This window comes from Catharus ustulatus, chromosome 9, assembly GCF_009819885.2.
Source record: "Catharus ustulatus isolate bCatUst1 chromosome 9, bCatUst1.pri.v2, whole genome shotgun sequence".
NCBI classification, from domain to species: Eukaryota; Metazoa; Chordata; class Aves; order Passeriformes; family Turdidae; genus Catharus; species Catharus ustulatus.
Window position 1 is genome coordinate 10,116,178 of NC_046229.1, and position 13,303 is coordinate 10,129,480.

The 13,303-nt window shown below is 38.2% G+C and overlaps 1 protein-coding gene across 6 annotated transcripts in view; it reads right to left on the reverse strand.

Moving 5' to 3' along the window:
- MAST2 (microtubule associated serine/threonine kinase 2) overlaps positions 1-13,303 on the reverse strand; it is a 228,416-nt gene that overhangs the window by 69,558 nt on the left and 145,555 nt on the right. The window lies entirely within an intron of this gene.

Sequence of the window (13,303 nt, forward strand, 5' to 3'; positions counted from 1 at the left end):
TCTGGAGTTACCTTCTCTGCCTGCAGTAAAAATATCCTTTGTTACGTGTACTGAAGTGTCCCCAGAGTGTTCCTGAAACCGAACACTGCAGGACATGGGGCATGGCTCTGGTAACTGGACACTGCTTCTGGACCCACTGAAATGTGTTCCTGAGCCAGCACCCTTGCCCAGAGTTATTTCTGAGCACATTTGGCGTCGTACCTGCGACCTGCAGGCAGCCCCCAGCTCTTCATCTGCAGCCCAAGCAGCCTCCTCCTCCTCACCCCCAGACAAGCCCAGGGCAAGCCTCTAAAACGAGCAGCACGAGTGCACCTTGCTTCATGTGCCTGTTCAGGCTGGAAAAGAAATCAATGACTCCGTTTCAGCATAAATCGATATTTGATTCTTTATTTTAGCAGTTTACTCAGGGGACATCTTCAGCTCACCGAGCAAAACTGATTAATGCCCATGAGGCATCCGTGTAATGAAAGCAAGGGCCACAGAAAAAAAACCAGTGTAAATATAAATAACCAACCACCACTATCAAGCAATTTCATAGTGATGCTGGTTATTATATATGAATAATGATAAGGAAGTTTCTCAAAATCTATCTGAATTTACAGGCCTTGAGTAATTTCTCATAGCTGAAGCTGCTGGAGTATGCAAGTAAACAAGATAATACTGATTGCACGAGCCTTCTCATTGACTTTGACAGAAATCAACTTGAAGAAATAAGATATATGGAAAAAGTGTAGCTTAAATCACATTTTGGTGATTATTCATGAATGCATTTTATTCATATTAGTGATCTCTCATAGAATCACTAAGATTGGAAAAGACCTACAAGATCATCAAGCCCAACCTTCGACCAAAAATCTTAATTTTAGAATTCTGTAAACTACCTCAGGTTGTCAGAGTGCCAGATTAACTCTTGCACTAACTTCTTTCAAAACAGCATTTCAGAAGCCAAACATCAGACAGGTTCCTGATTTGACACTCCATTTAGTAACCTCAAATCCCTAAGAATTGGGATCCAAAATTCAGAGCAATCAATCTACAAGTTATTTGTGGTTACATATTTTCCTAAAATGTAACATCACCTAACCAAACTTCACCAGATTCTCCTCTGATGTTACAGAAGTTTGGTTTCAGTTGATTTGCTTTACAAAGAGTTCTTTATGAGAAACAGACATTTTGGAAATGAAAATAAGTATTTAAAATTTTTATCCACAATGACAGAAAATTTACAAAATCCAAAATCTGCATGTCAATGAATGCAGCAGCTGCACAGCAATGTTAACTAGATGTGGAAGTTATCGTCTTAATTATAGTAATTCAAAGATGGAAGCAATTTTGTAAGCTTTAGCACTACCAACAACAGGGATAATTAGTTCTCTAAAATAGATAAGTAAGCATCTGGTTCAACTGATTTCTTTTTTTTCCACATTCAAGAATAGTTTAAGAGTTATTCATCCTAGAATAACTGGGGTAAAAAAAAATGTTATTATTCATGGTGTAAGTTTGGGGGGTAGCACATTCCAACAATAAACACTTCTTTTGTTGTAAAGAAATACAATTACACACACTTAGATACGAAAGATGGAAGCACGAGTCCAACAAGCAACTTCTTAAAGATTGCAGAGTCTCCATCACACCAGACACAGAGCTATCTTCTTCCCAACATCACCTAGGAAAATTCCTTTTTATTTCCTGTCTTTAAAGTCCCAGGAGCAAGGAAACATCCTGAATTTGTATTCCTTCCTGGTTATTTTGTTCAGACTGAACAACTTAGGAGTCTTTGTCCCACGTATCTCTGGCCAATCTGCACCTGCCATTCACTCCTTTATAAAACCAATCCCTAACTCCCAAGATCTTGAGACTGGATTACAGTATTCCTGCTTCCACCATCTTTCTGAAGAACTTCAAATAGGATTAAGCTTTGCAACCTAAATAAAAACAACTGTGAAAACCAACTGCCTGAGTGCAGGGTCCTCTTCCACAAAAAGTTTTCTACCATTTAATTACTACAAGATGCAAGTTGCTCAGCAAGCCAGACTCTACTCAGATTTACACTGCCCATTGTTTTGAGACAGAACAAACAGGATAAAAAGAGAAGAGCACAGAGGAAAAAGATACAGTCAACTTGTGAAGTGTGAGCTGCACTTCTGCACAGATATCCAGGGAGTGCACAGAGAACACACAAAGGACATGGTTTTCCATGCCACCACACCTTTCAGCGTGCCACAAACACATTAACCGAGGTGAACACAGAGTCAAGCGATGCAAGACTTACAAAGCAAGGCGTAAAATGGGTGCAGATGGTTCTTTTGTTTTAAGGAAAATTAACATCTTTGTACTTAGGAATTAACTTACTGCATGAAAGACCATTTTCCTTTCATCTAAACCAAGTTATATGTTAGACAAGCCCTCCTCCTTCATTTAGAGCTCAAACTGAAGCAGTAGCATCACCACAAGCTAAGAAATTACAAAAGAAAAGGCTGAAATTGCCAGTGAACACCAAATTTATGTCTAATTTGCCTAATGCTTGAGGCTGGTGCACACCTGCTTACACCACGCTGTATGGTCCAGACCTTTTGCATTATTAACAACACAGGAACAACTCTGCAAAGCCAAACAAAATGAGATGTCACAACAAATTACCATGACTGTTACAGCCATTCTCAACTACACAAATCCACTTTATTCTCAACACACTCTAAGCCTATTTTTGTTTTAGTGTAAAAGAACAAAAGTAAGAAAAAATCTCTGATTATGGAAGAGAGACCTCAGAATAAATATAGACTTTATTTAATGGGCAAAAAACATAAACCTCCTCAAGCATTCCTATCTCCTGCTTCAGTTGTGTTAGGCATTATATTGCCATGAAGTTACATCACAAAGTGTAAAAGGCTGATTGAATGAAAGCTAAGCATAACTGCATACTTTCATTTCCCATTTCCTCCAAATCCATTATGGAATGCTTCACGTAGCATAGCTGCTTTTTAAATAAGTCTCTACTTGGCAATTCTCACGGAAGATAGTTTATCACATTTCTTCTCTTCCAAAAAATCCAAGCAAACAAATTCCAGAATGAAATGACAAAGTGATTTTATATTGTTTCAAATTCTCTAACTGTGGAGCGTACAATTACATACAGGTGTGCAACATAACAAACCCACTCTAGACACTCTCCCCCAAAGATGCATCCACAAAACAAAGCAAATGAGTTGAAAATGGAAATAAAGTTTTCCAGGTTTAATGTAAATGTTGCATAAAATAATATCAAAACTTATTTGGTTGCTTTGTAGCACACAACACGAACAGATCTCTTGATTTTGTTTCAGAGTATTTTTTTAGTTTAAGATTCAAAAAATGTTACAAATTAGCTCATTATCAGCTACCTGCAGTTCCAAACCTCAGCATGAGGATTAATTACTGATCTAATTTTAAATCTATTTTAACAATACACTATTCTAGAATTAATCTCAAGACTGTCCAGGGAGTTGCCTCAACTGCACAGAACACAGATTTTCACATGGCTGAAGAGTAGAGCAGTAACCAGGGTGGGAACATTCTGAACAAGACTGGGATGTTTGCAATAAAATTATTTGCACATTTTTAAAAATGCACATTTTTAAGGTGCTCTCCTGAGCTCCACTGGAAAGGTTTTGCTCTGTTGGTAAGACTCATCTTTCCAGCTATGGAGACCAACAATAACAACCCCACTGAAGTGTCAGGGCTTGTGCTTGCTTGGCAGAATGTTACACTTAGGATGTGCTTTCCTACCAGCTGGAACTACATCTCTGATGAGGTTTTTAGCAAGTGCTGGCCCATGCTTCCACCCCTGGTGCCTCTGCTATTTTGCACATGATCCTCAACTTACTGCCATCCTCAGCTCTGCAACATCAACCTTCTAAAGCATCACCCAGCATATTTACATTGCAAGTAGCCTCCAGCATATTAGAGCACAGAAAATCCTGAACAGAACATGGCACTGCATGGCACAAACGTGCCAGAAGAGCAGACAACAATGAGAGCACACTGTTAGACAATAAATCCACTCCCTGGACCTCGCCTGCAACCAAATCCACACCATTTTAGGTAGTTTTTTGTAAAATCACCATCCCTCAATTTTTCAGTTCTACATACCTTTTGACAGAAAGGCTTTGTAGATATTTTGGATTTAATTCAGAAACTAGAGGGACCAAAATATCTGACCTTTTAAAAAATACCCAAAAAACCAAGGAAAGCTGTAACCTATACATTATCATGCTTTGCACCACTGATACCTCAACACTCTCATCCCTCCTACCCTGCTGACCCAGGCACTGCCTGCCCTAACCGTTGCCTGCTATGAGAATTGTGCTCTTTTGTCTTATTTGGATTCTATTTTGCCTTTCTTAATTTTGTAGAATTTGAATATATAAAAAAATATTCATTTAATAGGTAAACAATACTCAAATTTATCCCTAGTTGCAAAGTATAGTAGATAATGACATAGATCCAGAAAATCAAAGTCTCAAGCTGCCTACCTTATAATGCCTATTCAAATTTATACTTTTGCTTCTAAACTTAGAAGACATCACCAAGACTCTCCTTCCTAAAGCAATAATGTTTCCCAAATCTTAGCAGCTTCTTACAAAATAAAACCAAAAGAAAAATATCAGAATCAACATAATAAAATTTGAAAAAAAAAACAAAAACCAGGATACTTCTAAAGACAGTCCAATGAAGAAAGGTTCTTTTCCTCAAGGGGGGAAAACCACTTCTCTGTGAAAGTATTAAAGTACATATGTACATGTACACACAAACATTCAGCCTCTAAAGGCCTTCAAACAGAAGCATTGAAAACAGTTTGTTGCTCATGTTTGCACACACACAAAGATGGGAGAAAAATAGTCAAAAACATCTCTAAAAAATAACAGCAAAGCATGAGTGTACTAAGATAGACTGATAATAGCCTTGTGGAGATATTAGGAGAATATCCAGGCTTAACAAACTTGTAATCTCTGTAGGCAGGCTACAAAACTTAAGGACTAAGCTTAGACAGGAAAATGCCATGCCCTGCCAGTCTGGACTCAACCAGGGCTGAGCAGAGCAGTTCCCTACCAGAGCAAGACAAAGGTGAGATGTGTTTGCCAAGGTGGTGCTTTAATTCAAAACAGATACAGAGAGAGAATACAGATTGCTCAGGTTGTTCCCTTCAGCTTTGGAAGAAGAAATGGTGCTTGGGACCTTTCTAATCAATGCACTCACTGAATGGCAGGGAGGGAAAAGAGGCTGTTGAGATAAGAGCTGGCTCTACACATCAAAGAAGGGGGCAGACAGGAGCTGAAGTTCTGTGGAACTAAAACGGGTGTAAATTCATGTAGAAAGATACACTGCAGAGTTGAAATAAAGCATTCAGTTTATGTGGTCCTTACTCATTTACAGAGACAGGTCTGTCGATAAACCACCGTCCTGGATAAAAACAACACACTTAAAAAGACATGAAAAAATTATTTACAAAAACACATTAGATAGCTATACTGCAGCATGTATCAGATCAAATAAGCTGACTACCAAAATAATAAGAAAATACACCTGTAGAAGGCATTTCACATTAATGGAGGAACCAAACCACAAAGGACAGGAGAAGAGGGGGAGGCCCTGGGTGCAGATCCTGCCCTGGCACACAGAGCAGTCCTCAGATCTGCAGCAAAGGGAAGTTTCTGGAACAATCAAGCCTGATTACATGGTAAACCTCATTCTTTTGTGTAATGCCTACTTGCTGAGCCAAATGTTCATTATCCAAAAGCCATCAATTTTTTATACAAGGATGCCTGTTCCCATTTAATAACTATACAAATGTGTACTACAAATAGATACACACACACACAGGGTTTTGAAATTCTAGTGGACTGAAGCTGGAACAACCATTCACAAAATTGAGCAGAAGAAAAACACAAACACTAGAAGTCACAAGCTGACAGCTAAAGCTTGTACCAGCAGTACGTCCAAAGGGTGAAGCAGGTCACCACAGTCAAGAAAGGGTACTTGTTTTAAGAGCTATTCTACTTAAGAAGGTTGAAAAGTAAAATCAAAATCAATTCCAGTTACAGTAAGATGGTAGAGAGCAGTACATACAAATATATGAATGGATCAAAAATAAATGGATGGTTGCAGTGCTAACTAAAAAAATACCATTAGAGAAAGTAAGAAAAAACTAAAACCTAGTAAAATCAGAGCCATAATTTACACAGCGTTTAAAAAGCAAGTATTTAATAAATGTACCTCATCTAAAATTGGATCAGAATGCAAGTGAAAAAGTGCTAAAAGCTTTTTTGAATGTTTTATGTACTTATTCATAACCAAAGAAACTAAGAACCTGTGAGCAGTATTTTTACAAATGGTTTCTAACAAACTTTAGCAGAAACTCACAAGCACAGGAAAACACAGCCCAAATTTTCTTTGAGACAAAATGGGGAAAAATAGGGCTGTTAAATAACATTAGCCTATTTCTGTATAAGTAAAAGATTATTGTAAAATTCATTTCTGGGAGCCATGTATTGTGAAATCCCAGCATTCTGGCTGCCCCAGTTCTGTTCTGCACATAGCCTGAAACCAGCATGGTCATCAGGAAAACAAATGAGACCCATGAAAATTACAGAATGTACACAAATGAAGACACAGAGGAAGACAAATGCAAACACTTACAGAAAGTCAGGTATTCAAATTCCATAGCAATCATGCTTAATTTAAATTAGGTCTGCTAATTGTAACATCCTAATTTACCATGCAATCAAGACTGGAAAAAAATTACAGGACAGGAAAACACACAATATACTGGAAATAAGTAATTTCAAATGCCACTGCAGGATTCAAGCTCGCTTCCTCAGAGAACAAAGATTCAGGGAAAGACAGTTCTCATGTGTGCCTGCAGAAGATTTTTCACCTCACATCACTGTGAGTCTCTCCTCTGGCACATGCTCACTGCCAGTGTCGCATGATACCAGAAGTAACTCCTTCAACATCAAGCAGAACACGTCAAGTGACGTTCACATCTTCCATTAATTCTGAAGGAGTTTAAATTATGTGCTTAGTGCTACGTAAACACAGCAGGCAGTCATGAATATGGGGAGACATCATACTGATAGATACACACAACATTTGCTTAGATTTTCAGTACATGACTAAGCTTTGTCCTCATAGAAAACATGACAGTCGAGGCATTTTTGTGGAAAGACAGTGATTGATTAAGCTAACAATCTCTAAACATGTCCGACTTCCTGCATAACGTTGCCTAAAATGATAGACAAAAGAGACTGGTATCAGGTGGCTTGGATTTCATATCTGGCACAAGGACTCCCCTGCACAGGACTTGTAAGCATCCTTCTCCTGAATCCCAGTTCTCTGAACCCTTCTACCTTCAGCTGACATAGAACCAAAAATAATGCACCAGAACAGTCTTTAAAACTAAATTTTTAAGAGGTCTGGAATAACCTATGATATTTCACTACAGAAGTATGTTTCAGTTTATCAGAAAATTTACTCTAAAGAACAGTTGAGTATTAATCTGTAGTCCTCAAAATAACAGAAAAAAAACCAAGATAATTGGGCTGTGAGTAGAGAAAAACTATTCAGGGATTATCTGATCATTAGCTACAAATGTAGAATGGAATCACTCCAAAGGTACTTTCCTTAATGGTTTGAAAAGATGTTTACTTACTGAATATAGTAACCAAAATGGTGGCCAACACCAAGTGTTGAGTACCCAAATGAAAACAGAGTCATTTCTCCCCAGGTAGGTGTCTGGTGACAGAAGATGGCATACAATGTATCTCTCAGTTCCTTAAGTAAGGTCTTCTTTTTATAAAAAGCATTTTGCTCTAAGGTGTACAGTTCCTTGAAACCTCAACATTCAGCTGCCAGTAAAATAACAGGAATCCCAAGTGCACCAGAGAATGTCTCTTAGTTTGCTCCTGATCACAACTTCACAGCTCTCCAAAGAAAAGGGTCCTGCAAAGGGTGACACCATGGCCTGGGCAGAGCTTCCTCAGATCCAGACACATCTCCAAGGCCATCCCAGAGCTTTAGGCTGGTGAGCACTTGCATTTAGAATGCGTTTGTCAGAGACAAAACACAGTCAAAATAAGCAGATGCACAGGCTCTGTAAGGATTCCAACACCCAAATGTGTCGACTTCAATTAAACACAAGAACTGCACATTTCCAGGCCAATCACGTGCCCGTATGTACTCTCTGTCTTACTTTCACAGTAGAACTGACCTGATCTGAGCATCCTCTGGGAAGTTCAGGATCTCCCTTTTCCTCACATCTCTCCTCAACCCCAGTCTCTTACCCCAGCATTTAATTTAAATCACTTAAAACACCAGTGCAAAATTATTTTATACTCAGTAGTGTTGTTCATGTGAAGGATCCAAATAATTAATGAAATTGTCTGTAGCTTGTGTGTCGCTTCATTTCCTCTCCACAAAGGTTTTGACTTGAAAAACTGGTTTGTCCTGGGCAATAGCCAAATGTTCATACAAGAGAGTTTCAATCTGAACAAAAAGCTTTCAAGGCTCAAAACTTCAGTGTTAACCCTCTAAGACCCTTTCCCTGGATTTAATCAAGAGGGAAACTGCCAACAGTATTTAAAAATTAACATAAAATATGATTTACACAGAATCCTACAAAACTAGAAATTATAAATGGTCCAGGTGGATTGCCTGAATCATTACAAATGTTGGGGGGTTTTAGGAGGACCTTCCCCCCATTCATTGGATCAGCCTCTTTCATTGTATTTAAGCAGTGCAAATATCCTGTAATGGAGAGTGTACTGAAAGCTCCCCAAAACTCATCCATTAGTGAGCAAAATATCCATTACATTTCCATGCAATCCAACAGACAATTGTCATAAAGAGATTTTCAGAAGATAAGGTGGAAATTTTTTCTCCCCCAAGCAGCACTTTTGTCCTAAGGCCATATTGAAATACCAAGCAGAAGTAATTTGAAAGAAATTTCCTCTTCAATTATGAGTGTCAGGAGGTCATTTAATATGCTAAGTTAGGTAAAAAAAAAAAATTAAGTATTACCAAAAGCATCAGATTTCCAGGCCTTTCCCATCCTTCCCAACATAAGGGAAACATTTCTTATGTTATTCATTTAAGAAAGGAAATGTGTGGCATGACAGCTGTCACTTTCAAGTTAATTATAGTATAGACTCACATTTTTAATGCTTTTTGTTGCCACAAAAATGTAAGTATTCTGCTAGCGTCAATCTAATTGTTTTTCTTCTGAGTGACAATGTATATATGGAGGAGGTGGCATCCTTCTGACACACACAGCTTTTAACGTCAATTCAGCTGAATCAGCATATAAAAGACATTAAACACATTTAGGGGGATATGTATGGACTCACTGCCTGATGTGATCCTGTTATGGTAGCTGAAAAGTTAGCAGAAAAACACCAGTGCATCAGGAAGTACCATTTATGTGTTCTTGGCCACCTGATTATTTCCATTCACTCATTTACATCCCAGTGAAAGGTGGCTTCTCTTACTGTTTGTGACTATTTCAATAATGAATAGCATTTTTCTTAGTTACCAAGGAACTGTTTGTAATGAAATACAATTATTTCCATAGAATCGCTGATCTTAGAGGTGTTTTGCTACTCAAAGATTGCTTTACGATTTATAAGCAGTTAAATCTTGTGATTTTAACAAATTGTTGTATCACTAAAGTTCTTTCATTGAAAGGAGAAGAGGAAAGAGAATTAAAGCATCAATGGCAATTGTGGATACAAATCCAGGATGTCCTCTCTCACAGAAATCCCCATTTTTCATCCTCCAAAATTATCTTTCAAGTCGTTTCAACACACAAATCTCCCATCTTAACTTGGCAAAGAGAAAGTCACTAAACCAAAGTGAAAACATTAAAACCCACAGTCACAGCCTGTTCCACCCAGAGAGGATTAAAATGAAAAAATGAGGAAACATTAGAAATCAGTATTCTAAGTCAGTTTTACAAGACCAACAAATATTTACTTGCACAATTCTACAGTGCTGTTAATATCAAATCACAAGAATATATTCATGATATGCCCAAAGCGTAAAGAAACAAAAGGACTTAAATCCAGAGACATTTAATTTAAATACGTCAGAATTATGGTTTATCTTTCCATAATCCAATTTCAATAGGCTCAGTAGAGCCGATATCAGAATACCAGCCCCATATGCCCTTTGAACCAAGGAGTTCTCATATTTCTCCTATAGTTTAAACTCATAAATATTTATACAGAACCAGTTTGACAGGTAAATGTGATTTATGTTTATGTCACTCCTCCCATGAGAAACTTATGTATTTACAGTTTGCTCTTGACTTTCTCTATCCTTCCGGGAATAGGCTGGAGAAGAACCAATGCAGCCACTTTGACCGGAGCAGCAGATGGTTCACTTTTGCAGAGCCATTAGCTGCGGCGAGAATCCCACCAGCTGCACGAGAGAGCTCATTTCCACAAAATGCACCGAGGAGAAAGAGGAGTCCTTCCCGTTTGCCTCCTAATGTAGGAGAAGCCATATGGGAGTCAAGCCCTCTAGGATTTTTAGTACATATCAGAAGCCATTATAGAGAAATGTGCCATGACTCAGTAGTCAGAATACCACAAGTAACCCTTTCTTGCAATGTGAAACCAAATCAAAACAGAGAAATCCAAGGAAGAGAAGCCCTGAATTAAGAGCCCACAAGCTATCACTAATGCAACAGGACTGTTCAGAAGTTTTACAAACAGAGCAGAGGAACACTGTATCAAATATTTGTCACAGTAAAAAATTATCTACTGCTAAACATGACCAAGATGGCAAAGCCACGGGAGAAATTTAAATTGAAATCATAATTTTTAAAGGAAATTCCCTAAGAAGTGAACATTATGCTTTGAAAAGGGGCCAATTTAAACTGGGAAATAATTATTTATTTATTTAGTGGTGAAGTACTCCATTCCTAGTGCCCAGATGCCACAATCCTGAGAACATCAGCACACACAAACACCCAGGTCATGGCACTGCAATGCACTCCATGGGCAGTGACTGCTCTCAGGAGCAGTCATTGCATACATGGACAAGGGATTTCAGGACAGATAGCCTGGCAAGAATCACATTATTGCAGTGATTTATCACAATACTCCTCAGACCAGCCCAACCTGCCCACCCATCTCCCCCAAGACAGCAGGCAAAGAGCTGGCAGGCTGCCAGCCCGGCTCGGCAGAAGGTGATATTCCCAGCAAACTGTCACACATGCTCAAATATTTCATTTCTGAGGCTGGCTGAAGGCTGTGGTTTCCATCCTGTGCAAAATAGGATTTCCACCACATGACTTCATGCAGCAGCTCTCTGTTCTGAATACTCATAGTGCTGTTTGACCATTTTGAAATACCTAATACTCGTTTATGTGATTAAATCAATAAAAAGTCATCTCTTTTCCATTAAGATGCTCAGCGGATTTACAGATCAATTTCTTTCTTTTTGTACTTCGACTACTAACAAATAAATGGAATTGTAAATTTTGTGTAGGAGTTTTCTGACAAAATATCACACCTGAAACCTTGTTAGCATCACTCAAATTGCTTCTGACCTTGATGCGTAATTTTAAATTCAAAATGGCACACTAACAAGATATTGAAAAACAAGGATGGTTTATTTTTGTTATGAAAGACACTGTGGGTGTCCACTCTGTTTGGAAGATTATTATTGCTGAATTTTCATAAAATACTACCTGTAGGCACACTGGACACAGTCTGGAATGGAGGAGCTTTAGGAAACCAAAGCTGTGCAGGCAGCAACAGTAAAAGGATCCAGAATCTGCAGGTTTACCACAGGTTATTTTCTTATGCAAAGGTGTCCTCCCTCCTGCCCTAGAGCAGCTCCTTTGCTGCTGGCCCTGCCCAGCTCCCCTGGCTCCCACAGCCAGCCAGGGCTCATTACACCAGGCTGCTCCCATGCTCACACGTTGGTGGCCAAGAGCACCTGAAAGCCAAGTCCAACCTACCTTAGCCTTTGGAAATGGAGGCACAGGACAATAATTGGCCTCCCTTTCCCCTCCCCAGCCAAATTCAAGAAATCTGTATCAAAATACAAAGCTTTATTTTCATCATTTCTGTCGCCCTATCCAACCACTGCTACAACTGCTCAATGGGTGTGAAAGTTACTGCTTGGAGCAGAGACATCAACATACAATCTGAATCTCAAGGAGCTCTTTTACTTAAAAAAACAGGCTAAAGACAACAATTTTGAAAAGAACAACTTTGCTAATGCAATTCCTGGCAACTAAGATCCCTATTTATTTACAAAATCCTTTTTCATTGCCACTAAGCTTTCTAAAAGTCACTGGTAGCACAGAACACAACTTTGATGAAATTTCAATCACAAATGTGGAATAATAACAAAAAAATAAAGAGTCCCCTGAAATATTGGTTGGTAGAAGCTACAATCCTCTAGAAAACATGAATATAATTTCTGATACCTGATGAAAAAAATTCACCCTAAATCTAAGCCAAAGCTTATATTCTGAGTCTTACATAGATTATTAACTGTATCAACAAACCAGCTGCTGAGATAGTCTGGTAACAGCTGCAACTGTTTACTCATAAATCTGAATATACTGCTTTAGTCAGGATTAGCTACCTACCAGTCTTACCAGTAAGTTTTCAGGCTACAAATGTTAAGCTCCACAGAGCACCTGATGAACGATAATTATGTTGATATTTCCCAGTCTTGAAGGGACACCCCTCTACTGCATCAGATCTGATACCATTCATTAGTTCACACACTTCAATGGGATTTTATCAAAATCCAAACAGCAGGGTAAATACAAACACTCATCCTATTAACTGCCACATTAACATTTTCACATCTCTAATAAAAAAAATGCTAAATGTATTAAGCATTATTTAAAATTTAAGGTTATGCATATCTCTGTGAAGACTGTAAGTGCTGTAAGTCAAAATATTTGCAAGTCTTTCATGCTGCTGCCTATTTCAACACAATACTGTTTTGCTACTTCAAATAATAAAGCAGCTTCCTCCCAGTAAGCATCTATCCATCATTTTGTAGAAACAAACCCCTTATCACATTCACATAGTATGAGAAGGAACAATGCCTTTAAATAAAAATCTTTAAAAAGAACGAACCGTGGATCTGCACAGTATGATTTTTACAATGAATACAATTACAAATCATTCAGAAATTAAGAAATCATATCTAACGTACTAGGAATATTATTCAATCTCTTAAAACAGGGAAAAAAAAGCAAGACTAAACAGTATTAAAACAAGTAGCTTAGAAAAACATC